This window comes from Thermobia domestica, unplaced genomic scaffold, assembly GCF_964235325.1.
Source record: "Thermobia domestica unplaced genomic scaffold, izTheDome1.hap1.1 HAP1_SCAFFOLD_392, whole genome shotgun sequence".
Lineage (NCBI taxonomy): Eukaryota > Metazoa > Arthropoda > Insecta > Zygentoma > Lepismatidae > Thermobia > Thermobia domestica.
This window is the reverse complement of record NW_027656103.1, coordinates 73,814-86,105: the sequence shown is the minus strand read 5'-3', so window position 1 is coordinate 86,105 and position 12,292 is coordinate 73,814. Positions and strand designations below refer to the sequence as shown.

The 12,292-nt window shown below is 35.3% G+C and overlaps 1 protein-coding gene across 2 annotated transcripts in view; it reads left to right on the top strand.

Annotated features, from left to right (window-relative positions):
- LOC145676822 (innexin inx2-like) overlaps nucleotides 1-12,292 on the top strand; it is a 66,164-nt gene that overhangs the window by 34,859 nt on the left and 19,013 nt on the right. For both annotated transcript variants that reach the window (XM_081747601.1, XM_081747600.1), the window contains exon 2: nucleotides 534-598. The gene's annotated coding sequence lies outside the window, so the exon portion shown is untranslated. The remainder of the gene's footprint in view (nucleotides 1-533; nucleotides 599-12,292) is intronic.

Sequence of the window (12,292 nt, the reverse complement as noted above, 5' to 3'; positions counted from 1 at the left end):
CCGAGATATTGGCCAAAAAATAATTCCGATTTCGGGAGATTTAAGGAACCATATCTCTGTAACCGCAAGTCATAGAGAGATTATATTTTGTGAATTTTTGGGAGAAACAGAAGAAGGTGAGGATAAAAAGATTCACTTTTACATGTAGGAACAATCACAGTTATCCTTCTCGCTCCATCTCTTCATGCTTTTAAAGATCGTTCTGGCAATGTTCTTGGAACATTCTCAACTGGCCTTTTTATGAACTGGATATCTAATAGGGTTGGATTCTTGGAAAATTAACGCAGCATTTCGATATACTAGTTTTTTCCATAGAACATAGCGTATGCATATCCAAATAGATATGCAAAACTTTGGTACTTCCTTGTTTTATAAAGCATATTTTATTATTTTAAGGTAAAGGTATTTTATTATTAGATAAAAGCCAAAGATATTTAGAAGTTATCAACCTATGCCTATGAAATATTTTCTTGTTCTATCTTGTAGAGGAAATATATTCTGAAATGTTTTGTCTACTTCACTTTTCTTTCCAGCAAGCACTCTGTGGAGGATTCAAGAGTTCTAATAACTGGCTGTGAAATCTTATTCTACAAACAAGGTAGGTCCAAGGAAACTAACAATATGCAGATATTTACTTTAAAAAGTATGTAATTTTTTTTCTTAGAAATAGCTTTTGTGATTCTTGAATCGATAAACAATTTTCTATACCAAAGTGGCGGCCATCTCGTTATGCACTATCTGCAGGTGTATACGTCAGCGGAAAGAAATTAGAAAGATGTTATGTTATGTTGCTGTGTAATAAATACTCTCGAATCCTCTTAAAACTTAGTTTTAACACTAATTGTAATATTTGCTTTGAGAAAAGTATAGAGAATATATGTTCCTTAGCGTGAGTTCCGTATGCTATACTATGTTTAGTTTAATATCTGACATCTCTGTGTGCTTAATAAAAACTGCTCTGCCGGAAAACCAAGCAAATGAAGAACTTCACATTCAATAACTCATTCTAGAACACAAAATGGATCAAACAACACCTACTTCCATTAATTAACACATTTTCTTGTGTAAACAGACCTTTCATATCTGACTCCATTGAAATAGTTGATTTGGATAAAGCCAAAACAGAGTAAGAAACAAAAAAGAAAATAATATGAAGCCATAAATAGGAACAATTAAACAAATGACTGTTAATACATCTCCAAATTCCGGTTCTGTAATACAGAAATACCTACTTTTCTGGTTAGAAAGATAAAGGCTCTTCCTCGGCCAATATAAAAGGACACTACTTGTTATGTCTTATCGTTTGTGATCCACAATGATCAATATTGAAATCAGAATTGGTTATCTTCTACAACTACCAGTTTGAATAGAGAAATAGCGAAGCAAATAGATCGCATTCTATGTGTGATGGATCGATTAAAATAACTGTGCCCTATCTCTTACCATTTTAGATCTATGGGTATCAATGTTGAATCCAGAAGTAGTAGTAAATTTTTACCACTTCCGGTTTTAGCAGAGGGATGCGAGTGAAGATGATATATTTTCTTTAGATGATCATTTCGTCCTATCTGTTACCGTTTCGTTCTGTACTGATTAATGTTGAAACCTGAAATGGTTATTCTTTAGCAAGTTTGTTGTGAATAGAGGAAAAGCGGCGGAAATGAAACCTATTGTTGAGATGCTGGATCGGTTCTAGAAAACAATTTCTCGATTTTTTTCTGTTTTTGCTCTAATATCTTTCGATAGACAAACTGACAGCCGTTGTATAAGACTTCCAATACTTATGGATTTCATAGTTTGGGAATCTGAAAGCAATGAACCCTAGCCCCGGAAACCAGAAAGGATGGCGTTTGTAATATGTATTCAGATTACCTTGGTCATCCCTCTGAAAAAGAACCTTATGATTAAATATAGTTCTCACTGTTTGTTACACACTTAAATAATAGTAGTAATAATAATAGTAATGCTTTATTTATTACATGCACCTAGAAATTATTTGCGAATATTTTTATTACTAGTTGTAAGTACCCTTGTTGATGGGTCTCAGAGGAAAAATGAGAGGAAGATGAATGTTTCCACAAAAAAAATTCCATTACTAGGATGTTGATCATTCGATTATTTAAGTCCGCAATACCAAAATATAATACTGGTTGCATACAAGTTAGGCGTTCTTAGAAACAGGAAAAAGTGTGAATTCACCTTCACTACAACCATCCTTGTAAAGTAACTACCCCGAAAATTTGAAGATAGAGCTTCGTAGGTGACTAGGTTTGTTGAAGATCTATCCGTGTATTGGTTCGATTGGGCGTTTATCGGATCTTCCAAACTGTTACATACAGGAAATTTATTTTCTTACAAATGTTTTCTTTGAGCTCCTACATTGATAAACTTTACTATATAAAACTTTGGCATAGAAGATGGACGAAAGGTATTCAAACTCTTTCTGCTGCTGGTACAACTTAAATGCTTGCACGTTGAAAGATTGTCAGTGAACTGTAGGTTAGTAATAAATATAACATTTATGAAAATTGTCTCGTATTGAGTAAAAGAGGGTTAAAGTTTTTACTTCGACGAGATCCTAAACCCATTGGTGTACCGACTTGAGATTTCGTAGAAATGTGATCCTTGAAGTCTAAGCTTAGAATAAAACACAGTTTCAAGGAAACTAATTCCTAAGAGGGGAAAGACATCTTGAAGGAATGTTTTCCATTATATAGATGTTCAAAATACTAGAGCATAGGAACTTGAAATATTCTACATTTTTCTCATTGTCTTTAGGGTCAGTATAAGACAAATTTACGAAAAGTGACTCGAAAGAAATAAGGGTCCTTAGGGTTCTCCGTCGTTCACTAGATATTCGAAATAATTTTGCGTAGGTAAAAGAAATTTGACACTCATGTTCTCCTCAGAGTCTTGACCATGGGTGAGATAGGGTATTCTGGAAAGTAAACATCTAAGTGCACGGAAAGAGATGTTAAAAGCTTTGTCACTCTTTAAAGTTGAAATTTTGTTTGAATATTCTCTATGTATCCTAAACTGTTTGCAACATGACGTTTATACATATTACTACCATTCAACAGGAAATGTGGGTTGATTAAAAGGTTTACCATTATTATTAACAATTTCTTTTAAAGCGCTTCAGCATGCAGCCACACAATTCGTATACTATATGCTTGGAGTATTAAATGTGAATTTGCCCATTCCAGAATCCGATCTGACGGCTACGTTCTCAAACTGCAAAAAGTTAGTTTGAAGTTACAAACAAGACACTCGTATATATCTATTAAATACTTTTCATAAAATTGATTCGTCCGTGCAAAGAATGGACACTTTGATAGTATTCATTATTAACGTCTGTGAAATTGTCCCGCCCACCTAATGAATTTTTCTTTTTCTTTACTACATCGTTAGTTTACGTTAGTTTTGCTAAAATTATCGTTAGTTTTGCAAAAATAACGATTTTATTCGAGAAATAAATAGGCAGGCCAACTTAACGGTTCCCCGCCCACAAACGAATTTCAAAAGTTTTTCATATCACATCGTTAGTTTATCCTTAGTTTACGTTAGTTTTGCTAAAACTATCGTTAGTTTCGCAAAAATAACGATTTTATTCAATAAATAAAGTTTCCCGCCAACTGTGAATTAGCCCGCTCATATTGAATTCTCATAAAATTCCAACTCACCTCGTTAGTTTATCGTTAGTTTACGTTAGTTTTACTAAAACTATCGTTAGTTTTGCAAAAAATAACGATTTTATTCGAGAAATAAATGGGCATGCCAACTTCACGGTTCCCCGCCCACAAAAGAATTTCAAAAGTTTTTCATATCACATCGTTAGTTTATCGTTAGTTTACGTTAGTTTTCCTAAAACTATCGTTAGTTTCGCGAAAATAACGATTTTATTCAAGATTTAAAGTTTCCCGCCAACTGTGAATTAGCCCGCTGATGTTGAATTCTCATAAACTTCCAACTCATATCGTTAGTTTATCGTTAGTTTACGTTAGTTTTGCTAAAAATTAACGTTTGTTTTGCAAAAATAACGATTTTATTCGAGAAATAAAAGTTCCCGCCAAATGTAAACACAATTACATAGCAGACATACGCCTATCTTGTTCCCTCAGGTACAGTACATAAGAATGTGTCCAGTATGTGCCTTATATACTTCTTACGTATGCCTGTTATGTAAATGTGCTGTTAGGGTTTACATTTGGAGGGAACTTTTATTTGTCGAATAAAATCGTTATTTTTTCAAAACAAACGTTAATTTTAGCAAAACTAATGTAAACTAACGTTAAACTAACGATATGAGTAGGAAGTTTAAAGGAATTCAATATGGATTCACAGTTGGCGGGAAACTTTATTTCTTGAATAAAATCATTATTTTTGCGAAACTAACGATAGTTTTAGCAAAACTAACGTAAAATAACGATCAACTAACGATGTGAGTTGGAATTGTATGAGAATTCAATATGGTCGTGCTAATTCACAGTTGGCGGGAAACTTTATTTCTCGAATAAAATCGTTATTTTTGCGAAACTAACGATAGTTTTAGCAAAACTAACGTAAACTAACGATAAACTAACGATGTGATATGAAAAACTTTTGAAATTCGTTTGTGGGCGGGGAACCGTGAAGTTGGCCTGCCCATTTATTTCTCGAATAAAATCGTTATTTTTGCAAAACTAACGATAGTTTTAGTAAAACTAACGTAAACTAACGATATACTAACGATGTGAGTTGGAATTTTATAAGAATTCAATATGGGCGGACTAATTCACAGTTGGCGGGAAACTTTATTTCTCGAATGAAATCGTTATTTTTGCGAAACTAACGATAGTTTTAGCAAAACTAACGTAAACTAACGATAAACTAACGATGTGATATAAAAAACTTTTGAAATTCGTTTGTGGGCGGGGAACCGTGAAGTTGGCCTGCCCATTTATTTCTCGAATAAAATCGTTATTTTTGCAAAACTAACGATAATTTTAGCAAAACTAACGTAAACTAACGATAAACTAACGATGTAGATAAAAAAAGAAAGGGTGTAGGTATGGCAAATGCTCGGTGAACGTCAGTTGTCAGCATGTGAATTGCAAACAGTAAAATTCGGAGGTGGGGGTGTTATGGTGTAGTCGTGTTTTCTTGGAGGGTGCTTGCACCCCTTGTTGTGCTTGGCACTCTCACAGCGCAGGCCTACATTGATGTTTTAAGCACCTTCTTGCTTCCCACTGTTGAAGAGCAATTCGAGGATGGAGATTGCATCTTTCAACACGATCGAGCACCTGTTCATATTGCACATCCTGTGGCGGAGTAGTTACATGACCATAACATCCCTGTAATTGACTGTCCTGCACAAAGTCCTGACTTGAATTGTATAGAATACCTTTGGGATGTTTTGGAATGCCGACTTTGTGCTAGGCCTCACCGACCTACATCGATACCTCTCCTCAGTTCAGCACTCCGTGAAGAATGGGCTGCCATTCCCCAAGAAACCTTCCAGCACCTGATTGAATGTATGCTTGCGAGAGTGGAAGCTATCATCAAGGCTAAGGGTGGGCCAACATGTTCTTGAATTCCAGCAGTACCGATGGAGGGCGCCACGAACTTGTAAGTCATTTTCAGCCAGGTGTCCGGATATTTTTGATCACATAGTGTATGATTCCTTCTCTTTGGATGAACTACGCAGAAGTGCATTTTTGTTATTTCCAAAACGGTGCTTCGTATCAATATTTGATTAAAGCTATTCCAAATAAAACGTTGGATTCAAAGGCGGCCAAAGTGGGACACGGGACACGAAAGGACAATATCAAGACTGACTGAACAAAGTCTGAAGATTTTTAAATACTTCTTACTTGCATTATTCGCCAACGGCTAAAATAGTGTGTTGCGCGTTTTGTAAGTTATTCTATATTCTGTAAGTTACTACACTTTACTATTGGGTAATTATATGGTTTGATTTTCACTTTAGTGTCCCTTTCAGTAGTGATGCTATACATGGGCGGCGATTAGGGGGGCAAAGGGGGCAGTTTCCCCCCACTTTTTTGAAGTAACCCATTAATGTATACAATTTCATTTGGAAGTGTAAAGTTTTTGTATGTATTACTGTTTCATAGAAAAAAATGGTGCCATATAATATTTGCCGTTGCGTGAGTACGTATTGGTTGTCTTCCCGTGAAGTTAAGAAAGCTACAGGAATTGCGTTTTAATTGCCTCGGAAAATTACCCAAAAATTGACCTATTGGAGCACATCAATTCCAGGATACTTTGAACTCAGGGATATAGAAGCAAAACTTGTTAAATCCATTTTTTTCAATTTTGTTAGGAAACGAAGAAGTGACGCCCTTATGTTTCAGAATTGTTGAACTTATTTTTTTAGTGGTCACTACTTAATACAAATGAGAGAAATCAGCCACTAAAAAAAAAAAGTTGTTCAACAATTCTGAAAACATGAGGGCGTCGCTTTTTCTTCGTTCCTAGATAAAATTCGAAAATGGATTTTGCAGGTTTTGCCTCTATACCCCCTTCTTACAAGAGTTCGATATGTTAGTCAGTCGCTTTGAAACTAACTGAGAACGTTTCGCAAAAAAAGAAGTATTTAACAAGGTGCTTTTTAATTGCACAAAAATTGACAGTTCCTAAAATGTTTTTTTCTTCTTTGTAAAGTAAGGAATATTGATTAAAAAGAGAGTAATAAGAAATAACTTCTACCTTTTCAATTGTTTTGCAGTGTAATATACGAGTGAAGTGGTGTTTTTAGGGGTGTACAAGTATATATAAAATTAAATTTAGTTAATTCAACAGAATTCTAGGTTTTAGGATTATTTTCTATAGCTAGAGTGTGTAATGATTCTAAGTATTATTGTGTTTTAATGTGTTCCAAGAAAGTGAAAACTGCACCTAATGGCAACGAACATGTTTCGGGAAGCTGCAAAAGCAAGTATTGCTTTAAATGTCGTAGCACATTCTTGTAGTATTTACTGTCTTTCATTTTCTACATTTAATAACATACATTTAATAGCATGTGTGGAATTAAAAATTAAGTTGTTCGTTAATCTCCAGTTTCAATATAACTTCTACAAAACAAGACTCGTTATTCATTACTATGATTAATATTATCCTTACTGTTTATTTCTTTTGTAAATTTGTTATTAAATAATATAATTACACAAAAATTCAAACAAAATTTTAAGATGTTCATGAGTAAGGAATCAAATCTCTTCTTACACTTTCGTTGTTTAAGAGTACAAAGGGCTAGTACCTACATACTTGTGTTGTTCTTATCAATTTACTTAATAAAATATGAAATACGATATACTTTACTTTAACTGAAAAAGCTGGTATCCTATTAGTTATACAACCTTTTGTCAAACTAGGTGTTAGCATCAACCAGGAAAACTAACGTTAATATGGAGGTATTCAGATCATGTCTTCCCCCCCCCCACTTTTAACGTCCAATCGCCGACACTGATGCTATATGAGATGTGGACCTAGAGGTTAACCTGAATCCAAACCACATGAGCTCCCACCGGGAATCAAACCCGGATATCGCACGCCAAAGGTGCGTTCGCTAACCGTTTAACCACGAGAGCTCGATTAAATATATGCAACGGTTGTAATGTGGCTATCGAAAGGGAAGCCCCATTGCTACTCTCTGTAAAACTGTGGGAAAGATATTTCATGTTTTTCTCTCACTTACATACGCTATGACTTCTGACCCTTAACTGTCCATTGTTTTAGCTGTTTACTAAAATAAAAAAAACACATAGTAGTAATCGCGGGACTTGAGGCCATTTTTGCCGCCCCCTGGAGCATGGCGCCCGCCGCCACCGCCAAATTTCGCGCCCCGGGCGAACGGCGCCCCATTTTTGGGTTACGTGACCCGGGGTCAATGACCTAGGGGCGCCCACCGCCGAGGCCAAATTTTTCGCCCCGGGCGCCCCATTTTTGGGGTTACGTGGCCCGGGGTTAATGACCAAGGGGGCGCCCGCCGCCGCCAAAATTTTGCGCCCCCTGGCGCCCGGCGCCCATATTTTGGGTTACGTGCCCCGGGGTCAATGACCTAGGGGTACTTAGGACCACTACTTTTAGATTTTGGCAGGGGTACCATGACCCACCCCCCTAAATTTTGGCAGGGGTACCTAGGACCATCTCCCATAAATTTTGGAAATTGCCAAATCTAAAAATTTTGGTGTGGTAGCCTAGGACCATAGTATGTACCTTAATCAATATTGGGGGTCTATATCGTTCCCTTTTATGGGTAAAAAATTGCCAAAAAGTCAAATTTCGGGTTTTTTTTACCTAATTTATCCCCTTTGATGACGTGTTATTATCCTATATGGTTATATGGTCGTATATAAGGGTCCATTACCTTTCATAATATATGGGTACATTTGTGCACCCCTTTAAAAATTTGGGAGGGGTACCTTGGCCCACCTCTTAACTTTTGGAAATTGCCCAATTTACACACTTGGTATTATAGTACTGGACCCTAATATGTATTATGATAAATTTGGGTGGTCCACCTCGTTCCCTTTTAGGGGTACAAAATTGCCAAAATATAAACGTAAGCAATACGTTGTACCACGTGTTTGGTCTTTTGGCCCAATTTATCCTCTTGGATGAGGTCCTACTACCTTATATGGTTATATGGTTATGTATAGGGGTCTATTCCCTATCATAAGAAATAGGTACATTTGTGCACCCCTTTAAAAATTTGGGAGGGGTACCTTGGCCCACCCCTTAAATTTTGGAAATTGCCCAATTTAAACATTGGGTATTATAGTACCGGCCCTAACATGTATTATGATAAATTTGGGTGGTCCACCTCGTTCCGTTCTAGGGGTACAAAATTGCCAAAATATAAACGTAAGCAATACGTTGTACCACGTGTTTGGTCTTTTGGCCCAATTTATCCTCTTGGATGAGGTCCTATTACCTTATATGGTTATATGGTTATGTATAGGGGTCTATTACCTATCATAAGAAATAGGTACATTTGTGCACCCCTTTAAAAATTTGGGAGGGGTACCTTGGCCCACCCCTTAAATTTTGGAAATTGCCCAATTTAAACATTGGGTATTATAGTACCGGCCCTAACATGTATTATGATAAATTTGGGTGGTCCACCTCGTTCCCTTTTAGGGGTACAAAATTGCCAAAATATAAACGTAAGCAATACGTTGTACCACGTGTTTGGTCTTTTGGCCCAATTTATCCTCTTGGATGAGGTCCTACTACCTTATATGGTTATATGGTTATGTATAGGGGTCTATTCCCTATCATAAGAAATAGGTACATTTGTGTACCCCTTTAAAAATTTGGGAGGGGTACCTTGGCCCACCCCTTAAATTTTAGAAATTGCCCAATTTAAACATTGGGTATTATAGTACTGGATAATAACATGTATTATGATAAATTTGGGTGGTCCACCTCGTTCCGTTCTAGGGGTACAAAATTGCCAAAATATAAACGTAAGCAATACGTTGTACCACGTGTTTGGTCTTTTGGCCCAATTTATCCTCTTGTATGAGGTCCTACTACCTTATATGGTTATATGGTTATGTATGGGTGTCTATTCCCTATCATAAGAAATAGGTACATTTGTGCACCCCTTTAAAAATTTGGGAGGGGTACCTTGGCCCACCCCTTAAATTTTAGAAATTTACCAATTTAAACATTTGGTATAATTGTATAAGACCCTAATATATATTACTATAAATTTTTGTGGTCCATCTCGTTCCCTTTTATGGGTACGAAATTGCCAAATTTTAGTACAACCACGTGTTTCGTTTTGACCTAATTTATTCCCTTGGATGAGGTCCTATTACCTTATATGATTATATGGTCATGTATAGGGGCCCATTTCCTATCATAAGACATAGGTAGATTGATACATCCCGGGAGGGGTACCATAGCTAATCCCTTAAATTTTGGAATTTTTCCAATTTAAGCATTCGCTATCATAGTACATGACTTCAATATGTATCATGATAAATTTGGGTGGTCCACATCGTTCCCTTTCATGAGTAAAAAAAAATTGCCAAAATATAAACATAAGCAATATGTTGTACCACGTGTTTGGTTTTTGGCCCAATTTATCCCGTTTGATGCGGTCTTATTACCGTATATGTTTATATGGTCATGTATATAGGTTCATTTCCTATCATAAGACATTGGTACATTGATGCACCCTTTAAAATTTGAGAGAGGTATCTTGGCTCATTCACTCAGTCTTAGAAAATATTTTAATATAAGCATTTGGTATCTTCGTACAGGTCTTCAATATGTACCACTATAAATTTGGATGGTCCACATCGTTCCCTTTCATGGGTAAAGAACTACCAAAAATCAAATTTCGGAGGTTATTGACCAATATTTAATACGTTATATGGTTTATTACCTTTATATGTTTATGTGCCCTTTTAAATTTGGGAATTATCAAATAACAAAATTCGGTAAACGTTTTTCTAGGACCCATTGGTGTTCCTCTTATAGCCAAATACTCAAAATTTAAAGGTTATTGACCTATCTTTTGATACGGCTTTATTATTGAATAACTACAGGATTTATTACTTTTTCGTAAGACACAAGTGTATTTGTGTACCAATCTTAAATTTTGGGAGGGGTACATTTCTTATTGTCATATTAATAATTGGTAATTGTTCTTAAAATTGGATAGTATCTCATTCATTGGGTAAATCATTGTCAAATATGAGTATGATCACGTGATCAGTTATTGACCTATGATGGGATTAGGAGTCCAGGACATTGGTACATTTAAACTTTCTAGGATAATTTGAGAATGCGTCATTGGTTTTGATTATTACAGCCTATGGACCAAATATAAACGTAAGCAATACGATGTACCATGTGATTGACCTTGATGAGGTAGTGTACAGTGATACATAGCTAACCTTATTGAATCTTATGACTCATAGTCTTAAGGAAATACATGCTACAACCTTGGCAAAGTTATTGTTGATGCAATTTGATTGGTTGATCACTATCTTTCGTGCAATCTGATTGACTGATCACTATCTTTTGTGCAATCTGATTGGTTGCTGATTTCCAAATCTTTGCTGCATTCAGTTTTAAGTTTTGTTTAACATATAAAAATCTTGGTTTCGTTCAACATTTTGCACTCACAGATAAATATGATCAAAACCGTTTATTTGTTAATCGAATAGTTAAAAACCGGATAAAGTTTGACGGTTAACCGTGAAACGTAAAATTTTTTTAGTTTGAAAATATTTTTGTTTGAAAATTTTTAATTTTTTTTGTTGCAAAATTTTGTTTGAAAATTTTTTGTTTAAATTTTTTTCGTTTGAAATTTTTCGTTTCCAAATTTTTTTGTTTAAAATTTTTTGTTTCGAATTTTGCTTTTTCAAAATTTTGTTTGAAAATTTTTTCGTTTTAAAATTTTGTTTGAATTTTTCGTTTCCAAATTTTTTCGTTTCAAAAATTTTGTTTCAAAGTTTGGTTTGACATTTTTAAAAGTTTGTGCACTCATTAGTAAAGAACCGGAACTGTTTAGAAATAAAACCTCTTGCAACATTGTGGTGCAATAGTACACGTCAGAACATGATAATGCAACGTCATCAGTTTTGCATCATATATAAGTATCGTTCGCGTTAGTATTCATGATAACATCATCATGGCTACTTGTCTGCAGTTTCTAAACACACGTGATGTGATGAAATCATTTACCAAGATTACTGATTTACAACAGAATGTACCTTATAGAATCTTAGCTAGCCAAATGACCCCTACAAAGTTTGGATTAAGAATCGTAGTGAAGCTTGAAAATGATAAGAATATAATTCTACTAGCAAGATATTTACCCATGGAAGCATCAAAACAAGAAGAACTGCTGCGTTTCTTAAATACTGGATCTGTATCTTTATGTTACAAAGGATTCTTGGGTCAAAGTCATCAATTTGAATTTAGTACACAGCCAGATTCGTCAGCAATTGTGATGAAATCATGAATTCAAACGTCAGCACATTCCTTTGACGTCAGACATAGTTGTATGAATTTGGTTGGTCAGCAATTGTGATGAAATCATGAATTCAAACGTCAGCACATTCCTTTCCAATGACGTCAGCCGTAGTTCTATAAATCAACCAATACACTGTCATCCCACGAAATCATTTGAGCAAGTGCTTTTCAGGAGGAAAGATGTGTACTTCTAACGATAAAGAATTCATCTTCGCAAGCTATTATCCAATAAATATATTTCAAACAAAACATGTGATGATTGGTATCAGTGCTAGAACATTTGAACCAGTGATTC